At 35.5% G+C, this 20,497-nt stretch overlaps 1 protein-coding gene and 1 long non-coding RNA gene across 7 annotated transcripts in view; one reads left to right on the forward strand and one right to left on the reverse strand.

Moving 5' to 3' along the window:
• Positions 1-6,041: 6,041 nt before the first annotated feature.
• LOC140688043 (uncharacterized) lies at positions 6,042-17,229 on the reverse strand. Its single transcript, XR_012062725.1, has 2 exons — positions 17,126-17,229; positions 6,042-7,024 (listed from the first exon to the last, which is right to left on the reverse strand). It is a non-coding gene; the product is annotated as an uncharacterized lncRNA (long non-coding RNA).
• A 46-nt stretch (positions 17,230-17,275) lies between these two features.
• The window catches only part of CCDC181 (coiled-coil domain containing 181), a 28,228-nt gene continuing 25,006 nt past the window's right edge, over positions 17,276-20,497 (forward strand). For 3 of the 6 annotated variants that reach the window (XM_072946168.1, XM_072946167.1, XM_015245118.3), the window contains exons 1-2: positions 17,306-17,458; positions 18,081-18,112. The gene's annotated coding sequence lies outside the window, so the exon portion shown is untranslated. Of the gene's footprint in view, positions 17,459-18,080; positions 18,113-20,497 lie in introns of all 6 variants that reach the window. The other 3 variants (XM_072946169.1, XM_072946170.1, XM_031688739.2) reach the window with 2 other exon arrangements.

The raw sequence follows: 20,497 nt of genomic DNA on the forward strand, positions 1-20,497 counted from the left end.
GGAAATTCTTGCCTGTGTCATGTGTTTTACTGATTGAAAGAGGGTAAGCCAGAGAATGTGTCCTTAGTGGAAAATTATCTAAGATGGCTTAATGATCTGTTTTTATCTCCAACTTTTGCAATTGAATCCCAATTTTTGGCTCTCTCCTCCCTATCCTGATTCTTTCTTTGCATTTTGGTCCACTTTCCTTAGGTGTAAGCCATTTTATTTCATATTTACCCAGAGTCATCCCTCCGTATCCACTTTAATAAAAAAAGACCGGCCATGTCTCGTGGAAAGGACTCCTGCCTTAAGCCAGGGATCTAGGTGGGAGCTAAAGTGGTCCCAAATGGGTAGAAGTTCTCAGCTTATAGCAGAATTTTAAAAACCATATTTAAAAAAAATCATCTCTAGAGAAAAGCATTCCCTTTTAAGCTCCTGCATCAGTAGAGTTATGCACAGTATGGATTTAAAAAATCACAGAGAAGAATATACCTTAATCTTCAATAAACAGCCTTCTAAGAAGTGACCTAAAATCCTACTTCATAGTGTACAGCAAAATTTTACTAATTGAGTTTATTGGTGGTTGGCAAATATTCTAATTCTATGGTTATTTTAATATTTTTTCATGGTTTTAAGAGTATTGTGTTTTCAGTAGGAAATTTGGAAAATATAAAAAAGCCTAAGGAAAAATTGTTACTCTTAATATTTATCAACTCTAATCCCATATATCTGTTTTTTATCCGCTCACAACCCCCAAGAAACCACAACAGAGCATAAGTAGTTAATAAGACACTTAGTGGCAGATCACTCTCAGATTAAATAAATATATAAAATATTTACTTTGAGAAATTAATACTATTAAAAGTAAATACATTATTTTAAAAATCACCAGAGACATAAGCAACCATGAATAAAAGTCACAGAAACAACAAATAACAGATTAAGAGTCCTGATGATTTAGGTTTTGGAGTGACAGATACCAAGTATAAGATCAATATGTATAAAACTTTAAATATAAAAAATGAAATCACAAAAAATGAGCAAGTAACAAGAGACTAACAAAAATGAAAAAAGTGACAAGAAAGAACCTAAAGATATATTTTAGAAATTAAAAACAAATGCTGAAGTTAAAATTCAATAGATAATGTCTCATAAATTGCTGGTGGCATGTAAGTTGGTACAACCCTTTTGAATAGCATTTTGGCATTTTCTTTTAAAGTCCAAGATATGCATACTCTATGACCCCGCAATTCCACTCCTATAGACATGTGACTATAGAGGAATGAAAATGAATAAACCAGAGTTACAAGCAACAACTTCAATAAATCTTAAAAACATAATTTTGAGCAAAAGTAAGACACAAAAGGATATATCAATAAAATTCTATTTGTTCAAAAGCAGACAAACTATATTGATTAAATTTAGAAATTATTACCATAAAAGTCTAGCAAAAGTATTTACTACTGAAGAGTGGGGAAAGGTATAAATAAGGAAGGGCACACAGCCTCGCAGCCTCCTTTTTTTTTTTGCACACAGCCTTCTAAGGAGTGCTTATGTTATTCTGTTTCTTGGCTTGGTATATTATACATGTGTGCTTGTTAGATGATTTTTCACTATACTATACATTTGTGTTTTGTGTTCTTCTCTGTATGTTCAGTAAATTTCTAAAAACACAAAAACACAAACACAAAAAACTAAAAACACAACTAGGTTAAACAGTACATTAGGCATGGCTGAAAAGAGAACTAGTGAAGTAGAAAATAAAACTGAAGAAATTAATATGCGGTAAAAAGACAGGCCTTTAAAAACGTAAAAAGACATTATATACATAGGAGGAGAAATGAGAATATCTTCCATCACAGCCTCAGAAGAAATGAGTAGATAAAATGCAAGTGAGACCATATGCTACAATATGACTGAGAATTTTGCAGAACTGATTAAAGCAAGAACCACAAATACTGAAATCAGTATCTCAAGCAGGATGACTAAAAAAAAAAAAATAGAGAGAGAGAGAAGAGAAATCCACACTGAGACACACAGTAGTAAAATTTCAATTAACTTAAGACAAAGAGAAGATCATAGAATAAATAAACTGGGCTTACGAGAGATGTTTAGAAATGAAGTATTCTAAAGTCCTTATGTTATTAATGAAAAATAGTAAGATACAGATTGAATTAGGTATCATAGTGAAGTTTAAAGAGTAGCAAAGAATAAAATTAGAGTGTGTAATTTACTAAACAGTGGAAGGAATAATACAAAATAAAGCAAACATAACAGGGATGATTTTAGCAGCAACCATGCAACCTGGCTTTGTAAAAGTTCCCACAGTTCTGTGCCCATAGGCACCCAGGCACCTGCCGTCCCCACCCCCATCACAAACCACTACCAAGCTGCTCAAAGTGAAGATGAATTTAGCTGAAAGGAGAACAAAAGAAGAGCTGTAGAGGATATTGGCAACATTGTCAGCTAAAGCAGTTCCTGCGGACATTGAAACCAAACCAAAAAGGGCATTAAGAAGAAATTAATCTCCTGCCAAAAAAAAAAAAAAAGGCAAATGAAAAAAGAGAATAAAAGGCAAACAAGCTGAAATGTCTATTCAAGAAACTGAAGACAAATTACCTGCAGAAACTGAAAATGAAGAGTATTGGCAGCAGAGAAAGAAGTCAGTCTGATAAATATCATTTAACGAGTCTTAGTGGTTCCTGTATTCTTATGAGACCCCAGAGAAATATTTTTACCACCTATTTTGTAAGTGCAAGCTTTTAGAAATAGCTCTAAAAACACATTTTTTTGAAGGAGGAAATACCACCCTCATCCAGCTTTGGGTGTGTGTCTACATACTTTTTTTTTTTTTAAAGAAGAACCCATGTGCTGGTTAAACATTTTTCTGTACAACCAAACTATGTGGGGATCCTGACTTTAGTGGCTTTGGCTATCTTGATAGGGAGGACAAGTTTTCACATCTTATACCTTGAAATATAAATAATTAGAAACTTAGAGTCACAGTTATTCATTTAATGGACCTGAAATATTTCAAACTATTTATTGTCTATCTCCATTTTTTAATATATATGTAGAGAGAGAATTGCTCCTTGAAAAAAAAAAAACTGCTCCCTAATCTAGGCTCTCCCTATCAGAATTGTTAATGTCCTGTTAAGGACTGGAAATTTTAGAATATGGAATGTGTATGATACTAAATTGTGAATTAGTGGATCTTTAAACCTAACAGTTTATCAATATTTGAAGATATTAGTGCCTAATAGACTTAAAGGACTACACTTAGCCTCCAGATTTTAAGCTGGAAAGTCACTGGAATAACTGTTTAAAAAAGAATTACAGCTACATGAGTTTTTAAATTTTTGGTACTTAAATTTAAAGATTTGTCTACAAATTATTCACAGTGTCTGCACATGATCAACTAAAATCACAATAATGAAAGGAAAGTTAAAATATAATAATTTAAAAGCAAAACAGACAGAGGCATGAAATAACCCAAATGCCATTGATGGGAGAATGAATAGAAAATTTTGCTGTATTATAGTAATGGAATGTTATACCGTGGCAAAAATAAACAAATATACTTACATGCAAAACATTTAAAAATTTTAGAAAATAATTATACTGTTAAGTGAGAAAAAGCCAAATAGCTAGCGTGTCCCTGCTGCGTTATACCATTTAAAAAATGAAGCTCAGCTGATGACCTGACTGCATCCTAACACTTCAATTCCCTTAATCCACTCCTTCACAGAGAAGTGCCTTTAGAGCATGAGCTCCCCTTTTTCATTCTTGGGCCATTGAATAAAAGCCTGTCTCACTTGCACCAAAGAATAAATTAAAAAATAATAAAATACAACAAAACTTTAAAATGTAGCTCAAAGACAAGTAAATGAACCAGTGTTTTGGTTATGAATAATGTACATAAGCGGTGAAATTTTTTTTGAAAAGAATGTAGTGATACACTCAAAATTCATGACAGTGGTTACCTTTTTTGGTAAGACAGGAAGATGGTGTAGGTAGATCATGAATATTGGTAATGTTCTTATTTTGATTGGTGAGTTTTTATTACACTTTATAATTTACACACATATTGTAGATATATTCTCTTGTATGTATTAAATACAGTATATCTAAAAAGAGTGAATCATTGCCAACTTCCCGTGAATTTTGGTCAGTATTTCTATGATCCTTTTGCACCACTTGCCCAGAATTCAGCCAATTATGGTCAAGACCCTGAAGAAAACATTTTCTCCGGAGTAGGAGAAATCGAATCATTGCCACCTTTCATTGTAAACTTTTAATTTCTCCCATATGTCCAGTTAACTCCCAAATATAAACCACAGTTAATGGAGCAGTTTGCAAAGTATCTCAACAAACATAAAAATATGAAAATATTTAATCTATTTGTAATATCTTTTTGGAGTTGGCAAATAATTTTGTGTGAAATTACCTACAATCATAGAAACTTCACATTACTTAGTAAAGTGGGTAAATGAATGAGGGTATTTTCATTCTGTGGAGAAATGGAGACAAAATATCCATTCCTCTTGCACTATGTTGTACTCCAATAGCACTGAACTCTAGATTTCATTTTCTCCTGATGAAAAACACGATGAAGTGAAGTACATCTAAAAGAAGAAAGCTTTTGTTTGACTACTACAAAACAAGGCTGTTTTCTATTGAAAACAATGAAGAGACATTCTGAAAATGGAAAATGTCAGCTGTGAATTTGCAACGGTTTCAAGAATGCATCTGTTCGGTCCTAAAGGAGGAAGAGACACCATAAGCAAAAACTTGAGAAAGGCGATTGAGAATCCTCACGTATCATACAGATGGAGGAGTCTTGTGTACTTTGGGAAAGAAGCCCACCCCTGCAAAGTGGACGTCATCTCAGAACTCACTTACCTGGCGTTAATCAGCTCTGCAGCTGTCTTAAGCCCTTGCTCCTAGGGTGGCATTCATGATTCCAGGAATGCATTTCCCCATTGCCTCACTGATGCTCACTTGTAGGAAGGGGCGTAAACTTTATGCTCTTTTAAATATTTATGTTAGTGCCGGTCCCCACCTCCAAATTGTCTGCACAAAACAAAAGATGAGAACTAGGAGGGAAGGAGGGAGAGAGTAACACCCCAAAGGAGAGTGGGTTTGTGCGCACTATCTCTAAGGTTATAGATTCTGCTCCGTGTTTGTCGTCACGGCGCCCCTCACCACAATGTGAAGCACAGTAAGCAACAAAAATACGGGCCCCCTGTGAAAGTGGCAGATTCTGCGTCCCTCGTGTTCTTCTAGGAGAGGCTGAATGACCATGTATTCATGCATTACACTAGGAAAGGGCTGTATAAAAAATCCAGCAGTTTATAAAAATTCATTTAGAGATTTCTGGAAATAAACAGAAGTTTCGTACTTATTACTATCTAATGCGCATCAACCTGCAGTCAAATTGTATTGTTCATACACTACTACATTTTTACGGGGATGCTGGTTTGCCACTGAGCGGTTCAAATTACTATTAACGAAATTATGGTTGTCTGGTTATTTCAGAAAGTCTTAAAAATTCTAATGGAAATATAACCTCTTTGCTAATTCTATGTTTAATAAAGAGGTTTGGTTCTTTGATAGAGTTGACATTTATAGTAAAGGGATGCATATTTTGCTGAGTCATTACTATCTCATAGCATTTCTTATTTTAAATCCTTACATTCTTTCTCAAATTTTTTTGCTTCACGTGCTTGCATATTTCTTCAAAAAAAATGAAAATTATCAACACATCTAGACTACAGCCAAGAATAACTGCACTGGTTTAGAACTTAGTGATCAGAAATTTGCAACAATACTTGGATAGGTAATTTTATTTTCTCTCACTCAAGATTTTCAGGATTTAAGTGGTAGAGACAAAGGAAAAGAATTCTCAGTTCAGTTTTTGTTATACTTGAAAATATTTTTATTGTTCAAAATTAAAACAAAACATAAACCTGAATTACATATATTCCTAACTCTCCTTGACTCAAATATCAGCGGTGTCTGCAGCCGGCCAAAAGTAGGGAACATTCAATAGAGGCAAGTTGGAATGGAAGGAGGTACTGGTTTATTGTACTTAACATATTTTATTTGGGGAAATTTTACAAAAGCATGTTTTCAAAGAAACACACTGTTAGGGCCCCTCCTAGGGCCACAGAAGGAGCTGGCACAAATGAGAAGCACTGAAACATAAGCTCTATTAGCTTCACAATAAATCCTCCTCTGCTTGAAACTCCCTATTCTTGCACCTTAAGTCCTATTTCCTCGTTGCCTTTTCAGTAATATGCCTTGAAGAGAACTGTCAGTACTGCTGTCTCTACTTACTCTCATCTGCTTTGTTTAGGATCAAAACAGTGGTTCTTGGTCCTCATTGTATTTGGTGTTTCAGCAGCATTTGACACAGAGAACATCCCTTCTTTAAACAAGTCCTTCCCTTGGCTTCTGGAACACAACTCTCTCTTGATCCTCCATAACTCACTGGTTGCACCAGGGACGTGTTTACTGGTTCTTCGTCTTCTTCCTGACAGCTAAATGTTGGAACACCCTGAAGCTTAATTCTCTGAATTTTTGTTTCCCAACTCATCTACATCCCCTCCTTTTGTGTCTTCTATATATATCCCTGTCCACTTCTCTGAATTCCAGACTCATAGCATCTCCTGCTACTCAGTTCCATCTCTACCCGATTGCCTACCTAATCACAACAGAACTGAAAAACAAATGTCCTAGATCTCAGGAAAGGGCCATGTCCTTCTCTCACTTGCACAAGCTAAACAAAAGCATTAAGTCATCCTTGACTCCTGTTTTTCTTTCACTCTCTCCTTGGCTTCTTTATCGCAAATCCTACTGACAGTATTTCTCCCCATCTTCTCATGCCTTCTTTATTGCACCAGTTCGGGTATTGTGCAGTTCTTTGTGAAGTCGGTCATTCATTTAGACTTGTTACCTGAGAGTTGTTTAGCCTAGAACCAGGGAATGGAGTAGAACCTAGGACAGAAATGATTCATTTCGCTCTACATTTTCTTGCGCCCTTAAAAGGAGAAGACAAAAAGAGAATGGTAACCATTAAAACACCTTCCTCTCTCCTTATCAAAGTTATTTTAGTTCACTGCCACATTAGGCCAAATAAAGGTGGGAGTAAAAGTAGTTACACATTTCAAATGCTCAGCCGATAGGATTTCTACTTCTGTGCCACCTCTAAGGAACCTCGTTTATTAACAGTGCTACTGTAGGTTACTTATCTTTGTGCTTTAAGTGATCGTAACAGCAAAATTTATGCTAATTTCCACTCAAAGTCAGTTTTTACCATATGATGTAATTGTCAATATTCTTAAATCTGGTTATGGAATAGGCAGAGAACAATTGTTTATGTTTGAACTCAGGAGTAATGGAATTACAGATTGGTTAGTTGAAAATTCAGTCGCTTTTTAACATCTCAAGTAGATAATTTTTACATTGGTGATGTGAAATAGAAAATTCACATTATAGGGCAAGACAAGAAAAATTTAAACACAAAAAATCTCCTCTGCCCTTTGGCTTCCTCTCTCCCCCTGCTGTACAGTGTGCGTCTGCACTACCCATCGAGCAAACCTCCCCCATCTGCAGAAATACCTGCTCAGCCATAAAGAGCAACATTCTCCCAACATCAACAAGACAGCTCCTTAAAAGATAACATTCCTTCCTGATCTTGTAAGGGGCCATGATGATATTTAGATCTGGATTGTTTAAACTGTCAATAATTGTCACTTAATGCATAGCCCTCTGTCTCAAAAAACTTACATGACAGTGCCTTGACTTCTAATAGTGGAACAGTTCTCGGAGCTTTCTGAGATGCTGTTCCCAGGTTATAATCCTCAAATTTGGCTCAAATAAAATTTTCCACTTCTTTCTTAGGTTGACTGATTAATTTTTCATTGACAGTGAGATGTTCTTGAATTTGAGGACTTAGAAATTGTTATTACTTTTTATTGAAAAGTGCACTGAATATTAACCACCCACCTTTACAGTAAACAAACACAGTTAACAGTAACTTACACTAACACAGAACCTACTCCTAACAAGCCATTATTTTTCTGTCTGGGGGAGTTTTAAAGTCACCTCCCCAAGCCCCCAGTAAAACCCAGAAATGTACCTATACAACGGCCATCTTTTTAAACAAACCTAATGATTCACAAAAAACCATAAATACAGTATGTTACAAGTTGGTACACAGCTAGTAGATTTCATTAAAGTGAGTCTCATAATAACACACCTGAAGTATTCTTGAATAATATATCATCTGAAGGGAAGACAATCTGAGAAATTATCATGAAGTATTAAAATTTCCATTATTGTAATTTTTTAAAATAATCTTTTTAAAAGTACACAGGTAAAATTTACTGTCAGCCACACCAAGTTGCATATTTAATGTCTTTTAAATTAATTATAAATGACAAATATGGTAACTGTGAATTCATTAATGTCCTCATAAAAATTAGAATTTGATTACTATTAAGTGGAAGATCTGTCTTTTGATAGAATAGTAATTGTGGGATGATACAAATACAAAAATTTGAGAACCATTCCCTCAGATTATCTAGCAATGTTAGGAAGAGTAGCTGGGCAATAAACCTCTAATGGGTGGCAATTAAGACTCTTTACAGCCTTTCCCTACCTGATTTTCCAGCTTTGTTTCACTACAGCATCCTACCCTATTCCAGAACCCATGCTGTGTGCTACTGACCTTCCTCTGGAGCCTCAGTTTCTTTGCCTTTGCACATGCCAGTCTCTGTGCCTGGGATGCTCTCACCCCCACATCCCCCTTTGGTGTCCAAATCATTTGTCAATATTAGCTCCAATGCCACTTTTTTATAGGCAGCCTTCAACCAATGTTTCTACACTACCACATATACACTTAGCTATGCATTGCAGTTATTTGTATGTTATATATATAATCGCCACTTTAAGCAAGAACTTGTTCTGTTCATTGTTTGTCTCTTAGTACCTAGCACAACACCTTATAAATGTTCATTGAATTAACTGATTAAAGTGGAAATTTCTAAGTCTTCCTAAAGTTCACAAATTTTGCTAAAGATGATATGAATTTATGGAAGAAATATCTTTGGAAACTATAGTTTAGATCTTGAGTGTGCAAAGGTCATGACTGAAGAAAATTCTGGCTTTATTACTGATAATCTGTGATCTATTTCAGCGAGGGCTAAAATACATACTAGAGAAGCTCTTAATATATGTGTGGATTGATTTCAAAGTCTGCTAAATTGTCTGCTATGTACAGATATTAACAATTTAGAAAAGAATTCTGCCTCAGGTTGTGACAGGTGCCATGGTGCTGTAGGAAAGGCTCCAGCTCAGCTGAGACTGGATGCAGAGGTAGGAGTTTCTGGAATTCAATTCTCCCTTGGAAAATTTCCCACTGGATTAGAGGTAATGCTGATTTATAAACCATCTGAAGGCTGAGCTGGTGGGTGGATTAATGAAGAAAAACAAAGGAACACATAAAACCAAAAGCAAGATTAGATAAGTCACAGACTGGGGAAAATATTTATAAATCATATATCTGATAAAGAATTTGTATCCAGAATATATAAAGAGTCTCAATAATAAAACAAATAACCCAATATAAAAATGGACAAAAGACTTGAATAGACATATCATCAAAGAAGACATACTAATGACTAACAAGTATATGAAAAGTGCTTAAAATTGTCAGCATTAAGGAAATGAAAATTAATAGCAAATGAGGTACTACTACACACCTTCTAAAAAGTTATAATTTAAAAAGCAGAAAATACTAAGTGTTGGTAAGGCTGTGTAGAAACTGGAATTCTCATACATTACTGGTGGAAATGTAACAAAATACAGATACTTTTGAAAACAGATTGGTAGTTTCTTAAAAATTACATACAGCCCAACAATTTCCCCCATAGAAATCTAACTAGGAGAAGTGAAAACGGGTCCACACAAAGACTTGTACACAAAGTTTTATAGCACCATTAATTATAATAGTCAAAAGCAGAAACAACCCAAATGTTTACCAACCAGGGAGTGAATGAACAAAATGTGGTAATAGCCACACAATGAATAGTATTCTGTGATGAAAAGGAACAAAATCCTGATGCGTACTACATAATACATGAACAATAAAAACATTATGTTAGTGATAGAGGCCTGATGCAAAAGATTATGTAGTGTCAGAAAGTAGAATGGTGGTTGCTAGGAGCTGGAAAGAGGAGGAAGTGGGGAGTTATGTTTAATGGGTACAAAGTTTCATTTGGGGAAGATGAAAAAGTTCGGTAGATAGAGGCAGTAAGTAACCATTGTGAAATAAGCCTAGACAGTCTCCATAACAAAGGCCTAATCTACAGGGGAAAAGGCATTCCCAGAGCCTTATCTTATGTGAGGGAAAGGCATTTCCTGAACTCCAGCTCCCTCTAGCCCTTCTATTTGACCTAAATAGAGAAGGAAGCTAAGAAACACTTGTGAAGGTCATAGCCCAGGGACACAGGCCCACTAAAAGACTGATATTTAATCATAAGATTATAGAATGAGTCTCTACCTCCAAAACTATCACCATAACAACAGGGCTCCAGTATAGTAACAGTGAATTGTAACTGAAGGAGCTGCAAGACACAGTCTCTCTGAGGAGTTCTTATGGAGGCCCAAAACTAGAGAGAGAAACAGAAGGACATTAGGGGAATTTGAACCCTAAGGCACCTGCAGCTACAGAAAACATTAAACATAGCCCAACTTCTAGCGAGATAAACATAAACTCTCACACTAAACGCCTATTTACTTCAGCCCTTATTATCTGATATATCATGCCTGGATTTCAACATAAAAATTTAGAAGTCATGCTAAAAGGTAAGAAAAAATATAGTCTGAAAAGACAAAGCAACAGAACCAGACCCAGATCAGCAGAGACATTGGAATTATCAGAATGGGAATTAAGCTCTGGGCAATATGTTAAGGGCTCTAATGAAAAGTAAGACAACATGCATGAAGAGATGGGTAACATAAGCAGATATATGGAAACTCTAAGAAATGTATGTACACTACATGTGAAGCAATAGTGTTATTTGAAATTAGTTTTATTATTAGTTAAAAATATACTGCAAACTCTAGGATGGCCACCAAAATTTTTTTTGAAAAAGTGTAATTCCTATCCCAAGAGAAGAGATAAAACAGACAATTAAAAAAGGCTCAATTAAAACCAGGGAACACAGAAAAAGACAGGGGGAAGTAACAAAGAACAAATGCAATGAATAGACAGCAATAACAAACACGGTGGGTATTAAATCAACTGTATCAATAACTGTTTAAACGTAAATGGTCTAAATACAACACTTAAAGTACAGAGATTGTCAGAATGGATTAAAAAAAGACCCAGCTATTGTTATTTATAAGAAACCCACTTTAAAAAATAAATATATACACAGATTAGAAACAAAGTGCTGGGGGAAGATTTCCCTGCTAACAGACATTAAAAGGAAGTTGAAATAGCTGAAGTAGCTCTATTGATTTCAGACAAAACTGAATTCAGAACAAGAACAATTATTATATATAAGGAGGGGCATTACATAATGATAAAGAGGCAGATTTTCCAAGAAGACATAACAATCCTTAATGTGAATGCCGTTAACAACAGAGTATCAAAATACATGAGTGAAAACTGAGAACAGAAAGGAAAAATAGAAATATACACTGTTATAGTTAAATACTTCAACATCCTTTTTTAATAACTGTTAAGTCAAACAGGCAGAAAATTAGTAAAGATATAGCTGACCTGAAGAGCACTATAAATCAACTTAATCTAATTGACATTTATAGAATAGTCCATCCAACAACAGCAGAATGCACATTCTTTTCTTACTTGAATGAGATAAAGGCAGGCCTCATTCTGAGCTATAAACCACAGCTTTACAAATTCAAAAATGTAGAAATCATACAAAATTATATTCTCTTACCACAATAGAATTAAACTAGAAATAAATAAAAGGAATATACCTGTAAAACCTCCAAATATTTGAAAATTAAAAAACACATTTCTAATAACATATGTGTCAAATAAAATCTTAAGAGAAATTTGAAAATGTTTTGAAATGAAAATACAACTTAGCCAAAGTGGCATGATGCAGCAAAAGCAATGTTTAGATAAAAGCTTATGACATTAAAGACATAATAGAAAAGAAGAAAGATCCAAAATCAATCATCTAAACGTCCACCTTAAGAAACTAAAGCAAGAAGAAGAAAAGAAAGAGTTTTAGAAAGAGCAGAAAAAAATGAAGCTGAAACAGGAAACCAATAGGGAAAATTAATGAAAAAAGTTGTTAAGATATCAATAAAAGGGATCAGTAAAATCAATAAAACTTTTGCCAGGCTAACTAAGAAAAAAAGAGAAGACACAAATTACCAATGTCAGAAATGAAAGAGGGATTATTACTGTTGATACAATGGACACTTAAGAATGACAAAGAAATACTATAAACAGTTCTATGTCCATATATTTGATAACTTAGACGAAATGAACTAACCTTTTGAAAAACACAATCTGAACAGGCCTATAACTATTAAAGACATTGAATCCCTAATATCCTTCCAAAGTAGAAAGCACTAGGCCTGGGCGGTTTCACTGATGAATTCTATTAAATATTTAAGGCAGAAATAATACCAGTTCTCCACAATTTCTTCCAGAAAATAGATGCCAAGGAACACTTCCTAATTCATCCTATGAGACCAGCATTACCCTAATGCCAAAAACAAATAAACACAACAACAAAGAAAAACTACAGACTAAGATCTTTCTTCAGCATTGATACAAACATTCTCAACAGATTTATTCTTAAATATCTTTTTTTTTTGATACAACTGCAAATGGGATTGTTTAAATGGCATGTATAAGGAGAGACAGAGGGTAAAGTGACCTGCTGAACTCTAAAATTACCAAATGTGTCATTAGCATTCCCTCATCATTCCCTCCTCACTTACATGCCAGTCCTGTTCTCTAATGGCACTTTCTAAGATGCCCTATTTTGTAAACTTACTCCTTTTTCCTCGCTGATCATCAAAACACTAATCCCTGCACTAACCTTTGGCTTCCTGATACTGCATTAGGAGGAAATTATAAAATTGATTATATAAATTATATGATTGACGCTACTTATGGAACTGAGCAGAACACTGCAGGCTCCCCACCCAAGTACAAAACGGAGCAGTTAATGATCAACACAATAGAGTCACAGACTCAGTGTCTGATGCACACTCCTGAGTTGTTTCACATGTACTATAACTGCCACCAGACGGAAAAAAAGCTAACTGTAACTAACATAGCTGCTCCATCCTGAGCACCTCTGAAACTATGGCTAGCCAAATTCAAAGAACTGGCCTCAAGAGAATGGAATGATGTTTGACAATGGGGAATTGAAAACAGCTCTTTTGCCCCTTTCCTGTTTACGCATTTCTGTCCACCTCTAACCTTGAAAGAACCTCATATAGGAATGAGATCACTAAGCAATTGAAACTAACTTCTAACGTACGCTCTCCTTAAATGCACATCACGCCTTGTTTAACCTGTTGATTCTCTTCCTAGATAAAAAGAAGTAAGAATGAAGAATTAAGCAGTTAAAGAGTGATTAGCTCTCTCTCCCCAGTATTCCCCTTAGCAATCCTACAGGCAGAGCACGGAGCAAGATAACATCTGAAGAGAGTCAGCCAGCCTGTACGCAGTGGAGGGTGATGCAGAATCCAACCACCTGACTCAAATTCTTCCCTTCTCCATTTTTCCTTTTAAAAAACTTTCAGGGCTGAGCAGAATCTTCCGAGATGGTCTCTGGACATCGAGTCCAATGTTTCCCCAGATCGCCAGCTTTTCTGATTGAGGCGCCTTTCCTTTCTACTGACACTTGGCTCTCGAATTATTGGCTTTTGAGTGGTGAGCTGCTGAATCCCAGTTCAGTTAATATTCACAACGAAATTAGTTTATTCGGTTATATAAACTCAAGAAATATTTACTAAATATTTAAATGCCAATATTGCTAAATACACAGAAATATCTAAAACTCAGACTCTGCTAAAATTCCCAGTTTTGAAGAAATGAATAAGGCACTTAACTTTCCCAAGGACATTATTAATTTTAATGGAAATGTTTGTTCACAGATAATATTGCAGTGTTTTTCACAATACGTTGAAGATATCTCAGAGGCTGTCATAGGCAATGAGGGGTAGGTTTCATCTCATGCCATACCCCAACTTGCTTGTTAGAATTCAGTCAGCAAGTCTGAATTACCTAAAGCTCCCAGAGTAAATTAGTTTATGCCTCCATGTCGTCCTGAGTGCTGTCATCTCTATGTACAATGACCTACCTACCCTTCTTGCACAACTGATGTCTGGATTGATACAAATACTTTGCAGAAGGCTTTTAAAAAATGCTTATGTGTTTCTTGGAGAGGGTAATTAAGGTTTACTTATTTGCCTATTTTTAGAGGGGGCACTGGGGGTTGAACCCAGGACCTTGTGCATGCTAAGCAGGCACTCTACCACTTGAACTATACCCCCCCCCCCGCAGAAGGTTTTTTATTGTCACTGTTTTCCTAATTAATCCCTCCTTTTCTGAGCTAAATCTGCACCTTGTGAGTCATACTGTGCTCCCTTTGTTTAAGCCTCTCTCCCTTTTAAATCTGTCAGCTCCTTCATACAGAGATTAGGAATTATTCATCTTCCAGGCAGGCTGTCAGGAAGGAACTGAACAAGAAAAACTGAATGAAATTATTAAAACCCTAACATTTCTCTGCCTTCTTAAATAGATGATAGTGAAATAAACTTTTTGTAGTAGTTCAGGTTTATCACTACAGATTGTGAGTTCCTGTGCAGCGCTGCAATTTAGTGTTTGTGCTTTGATCAAAGAGTTCAATTTTATTCCAAGTAGTCTCTGCTTTGAATTCTTTTTATTTTTTCCCTCTGCATGTTAGTCTGTCATCCCTCCAGTTTTGTTTTTCTTTTTCTGTGTCAGTGTACCCTCTGTTAACAGCCCACCTCTTCCATTTCCCTTCCTTTCAAATGATCACACTCTAATTTCTAGGCTGGGAACCCAGGGGACCTGAGTTTATTAGAATAAACTAAACTAAGGACTGTAAGAGACTCTCCTACAACTAACTGTTGAAACTTAGATCACAAACTTTGTAACAACTTATTATTACTTTCAAGCCTTTTACACTTATTCTTGTTTGCAACTGGATTTTTCTAGGTGGTTGAAGTAACTGGAACTCTGACTTCCACTTAAATGGGACATGTTTCTGAATTTTACACCTATCTATTCCTCTTTTAATGCTTATTCGGTTACATAACGCAAGGGCGCTATAATTCTAATATTTAACATACATTTCTTTAAAATTAATACATTAGAAATCTAGATCTTTTATATTTAAAAAACTATTTGATATGTAGAGAATATTTTTCCTGAAAATTCAATACATAATACTTTTTTTTCTTATTTTTATTTTGGATATTTAAAAATATTTGGACTTCCAATCTTGTGGAAAACTACATAATTATAATAGGCACCATTTATTGAGCACTTTGTATACATGAGGCACTGTGCTAAGAACATAGATTACCTCACTTAATCCTCATAATCCTAGAGGCAAGTATTATTATCTCTATTTTATAAGTAGGGCAACTAGACTTAGAAATTAAATCTTCTATAAGCTAATCACAGCAGACAGGTTCTATATATTAATTAATCTTGAAAACTCATTTCTAAATTAGTTTCAACTCTCCAGTTATGGTTTGTCCACTATTTCATTTTAACTTTTTGGTAATATCTTTATTGTTGACATGTAAATTCATTCCATACAATTTGCCCTTTACCAGTTAACCACCCATTTTCAGCCAAAAGCATGATGCACCTGCCCCCACCCCAACCACTAATATACTTTCTATCTCTATAGGTTTATTTGCCTCTTTTGAACATTTCATATAAACGGAATCACACAATATGTGGTCTTCTGTGTCTGGCTTCTCTCACCTAACATAATATTTATATTTTCAAAGTCATCCGTGTTGTAGTATTTACCAGTACTTCATTCCTTTTTACTGCTAAATTATTACATTATATGGATATACCACCTTTTGTTTATCCGTTCATCATTTGTTGGACATTTGGGTTTTTTCTGCTTTTTGGTTATTATAAACAATGGTGCTAATATCCCATTAATATTTGCCAAAACATTCTAAGTATTTAGGAGGGTCAGTGGAAAAAATATTCAACTGTGAGGTCAGTTACCTAAGGTCTATTTTAGTTTTAAATTACTACCAATTACTGCTCATTAAAGGAGATTTGACTAAAATTCCTTTGACCTTCAACAGTCGCTAATTTTATATTTTTTGTCTTCTTCAAGTGTTTGGCCTAAGACCGAAGTCCTGCAGTAGAAGAAACATTAGGTCATTCTAAGTTCTACATTGTAGCTAGGAAGTGCAGTCAATACTGTAATTCATTTTAACCTCAAATCTTTTCAACTTTTTAAATTTAGTCCACAGTTTGGAGAATACTTAATTCAACTTTACATTGCCCCTCTTTGTTGAAAAGGTGCACTCTATTTCACCAAATGACAGAAATTCTAATAATAAACCAAAAAAATCTGAAAATTATGGCTTGTACTTTGGAAGTATTTTCATTTCTCTGTTTTATTTCTGGTGGAGAATGGACAGTTCCTAAAATCTTGTTATTTGTCACCCCAATCTAAAAATCACCTTTCTTCCTCTTCATACATAAAGACGATTATACATAAATACATAAAATATTATATATTAGGGAGGATTCTAGAAAATTCCAGTTGATCATTTTGACATGCTTGAAAGCTGGAGCAAACATCCTATTTCCTTTGACCACTCTCCTGGGCACTAAAGGTTTTGATTGGGGGTGGAGAGTAGGGGGAACGTTCGGTCAAACATCTGTTAACTAATTAGCGATATGTTTATTAGTGAAAGCTGAAACTGCTTTTTGACGTTACCGGCGAAGAAAATAACAGAGAAAGACATTTCTAGAAGTTGTTATAACTAAGTCCCTATGTGGAGACAGACAGCTAGCTACACGTGGGAAAACTCATTATCAAGAGAGTCGTCTTTCCCCAGTTCTTACTAATGGCACCGAGACTTGTGCGAGATGCATGGGTTTCTTGGTCGTCCCCGCGACAACCACAGGCAGGGACGTCCCTTGCCGGCAGCAGGGAGGAGCGCCTCGAGGGGCAGGTGTGCGCAGTCTGTCGTCTGCGCCTGCGCAGTCCACCGGGCCCTTGTAGTGAGAGAGGCCCGGATGGAGGAGGCGGAGACGCGCCGTTGCCATGGCAGCCGGGTCCCGGCTGCTGTGGCAGCAGGTGCTGGGGTCTCCCTCGCCTCATTGTCAGAGCTTAGAAAGAGGAGGAGAGAACTTCCCGGGCCATCTTTGTGACCCCAGCCGCTGCGTCTTACACAGGCAGGAGGGGATACAGAGGGAGCGAAGGGAAGGATGATGCGGAGATATGGTGGGAGAGAGGGTAAAGGGGTAAATGTCTGGGACAGCTGGGAGGAAAGCAGGGTGGAGAAGCGAATGAAGGGCCTTACTGTTGGCGCCTCATCTTTACGAGTCCGGAGTCCACGGAGCCTGGCGCTGGCGAGGAAGCCTGGTTATTGCGCCTTGCTTCGCTTTGTGTGAGGAAAACCCCTTTGAGGGTAGACAAAAAAAAAAACAAAAACCCTCTAATTTTTGTCATATTCCTATGCCTCTCAAAGTTCTCATCTCTGGGAGAAAAAAAAAGGCACTCCTTAAATGTTAGCTTCCATGAAGAGGCTAAGGTACTCATTTGGTCGGTGGTAGCTTGGGGGCCTGGATACAAATGGAAATTGCCACCTAATGTTTGTAAAATATTGTTTATCGTTATACCTGTGACAGATTATGATTTTTTTTTTTAAATTTACTCATAGGATCACAGTCTTGGCAGGATACAGCAGGAAGAGTGGGCCAGATGGTCTTATGATGTTATTATGGGTTAGCTTTTGCTTAAGTACTTATTTTATATTAAAAGACATTATCTTTGACGTTCTTTCCATTCTCTTAGATTTTAAACAAGCATGTTTTAAGAAGTATGAGGTAAGACTGGAGTCAATGAATTAGATTAAACTGTTTTTGAATGTTTTGAATCCTAAAAGAAAGTTACCAAAATTATTTGTATATATAGACTTAGTTTAGACTCACACTAAAAGATCTGCAATCACCCACATGGGATTTAGCAGACACACAGGAGGAAGAAATTAATTTCTATTTCTTAACTACAGTTCCTTATTAAGAGGGTGGTTCTGGTGTAAGCCACATACATAGATTTTTACTGATGATACTTAACTGAAATTTAAATGTGTGAAATCACAGGAATAATAGTTAGGTGATTTAGTTTGTGTAAGATGTATTTTTGTTCCGGCATGTTGACGGTGTACCATATGGCCAGCACCCTGGGGATGAAGATTAAAAGAACTGAAGGGGATTGAATATCCTGTGACGCATTTGAAAAAGGCTTAAGGGACTTGGTAACAAGAGTTTATGATTTATGTTCTTTGTTTACTTGGGAACCACCCATGAATTTTTTGAAGTTATAGGAAAAGAATGGCATTTCTTATTTGATGAACTTCATTTACTTCCCTGAGTCACTTCAACTATGGCTTTTTTTCTTTTTAATTAAGGCATAGTATGATTGAATAATACTAATATAATTAGCTTGTAATTATTTTATTTATTTATTTTGCTGAGTCTGTGTTTTAGTTTTAAATTTGAGTTTTCACATGGGTGAGATACTTTGTGAATAATAAAGCAAATCGGAAGTCTTCAGCAACGATTTATTCACAAGTTCAGAACTAAGTTTTTATAAAATTAAGGAAAAGCACTGAAGAGTTCCATAGAAGTCTTATTCTAACAATTAGTTATGTAACTTAAACATCTTAAGGCATTTATGAGAAGGAAAAATAATATGATTTATGTAAGTGTTTTGGGTCACAATGGTTTTAGTTTATTTTTCATCATCCATGGCACCCTTGCTTTTAATTGGTAGGTAAGCAGACACAACAGCATATATGATTTAGCCTGTCCTGCAGCTTAGGCAGTGATAAATAAACTCGCTCTGAAATATTGATTTGGTTTCTTCAGGTCACTTCAAAATATTATTGATCTCAACTTCTGATTCACAAATTATTAAAGCATTAATTTGAGTCCTTTACAAAAGTCCATTTCCTATTTTTAATTTGAAAGAAATAAGTATCTAGAAGGAATTATAGTCCAACTAATACATTAGAAATAGTTGTATAATTATCCAGTTGAATAATTAGGTTGAATAAGTAACATTCAGTATACCTAAAACTAACTTTGTCTTGAGAGGGAGAGGGAAGTAATATCAAGAACCACGCAGAGGAAAGATGACCGCTAAATGAAACAGACTTTAGAATTTAATTCTTGAATTTAATTATTCAGACATTAGTAATTTATTTTGTATTAAACCTTCATGGTCCTACACATTTATTTTTAAATTCTCTTGCTTTTCATAAGTTGGCAATTATTTGCTAATTTGTATCCTGTAGACAAGGTAAAAATAAACCTTAAGGGTCATCTAGCGCAACGTTTTTCTAAAGCTTCAGTTTCCTTTAAAACAATGCCATTATCCTCTTCTAGGCTATGTATAAACATTTGATTGACAGGAACACAACTCACTACATGCAAGGACAGGTTTGAAAATGTAAATTGTATCTTACATTGTGCCAGAATTTGCCCCTGAGTTCCTAACCCTTATACTAGTTTTACTATTTGAAATTATGCAAGATCAACCCTCCTTTACATGATGACCATTTAAATATTGTAAAGTGGTTGTCATTGCTCTCTTTTAGGAGGCTTCTATTTTTTAGGCTAACATTCCCAGGGGTTTTAGGATTCCTCAGAATCTAGTTTTAAGGCTTTTTATTCTCATAGCCTCCCTTCTTCCCTTCTTTTATATATCCCTGTCTCCTGGCTTATTAGCCCCTGAATGTATTCCAACTTTCTTTTGTTCTCTAAACAGTAGCAAACTAGATGCAGAGCTTCATGTGTTATCTGTACCTCAGGCATAGTCTCAGCCTTGAAGCTCATTTATGTTTTTGCCTTCATCATTCTTCTAACTCATTTTGAACCCACTGTCTACCAAAAGCTATTAGTAGGTTTTTCCTACATAGTACTGAAAAGCCTTATCTCTTCTCTTAGCCATGCTTTCACTATCATTTGATGGTGAACAGTAGCAGGGGAAAAATGTACATCTTGCATTAGTAAAATTGGTACTAGGTTAGTAGTCTGGTCAAAGGTTTGGGGAGAATAAAGTAAAGCTAATGACCAAAACAAAGTCTGTGGGTATTTATCAAATCAGGCAGAACATCTGTCATTTTATATCTTTTAAAATGTGCCTAGATCTCTTGTGTTCTTGACATCTGTACTTTCTACTTTCCAAAAAGGGTTTTAGGCAAGTTA

The sequence above is a fragment of the Vicugna pacos genome, chromosome 21 (assembly GCF_048564905.1).
Source record: "Vicugna pacos chromosome 21, VicPac4, whole genome shotgun sequence".
Taxonomy (NCBI): domain Eukaryota; kingdom Metazoa; phylum Chordata; class Mammalia; order Artiodactyla; family Camelidae; genus Vicugna; species Vicugna pacos.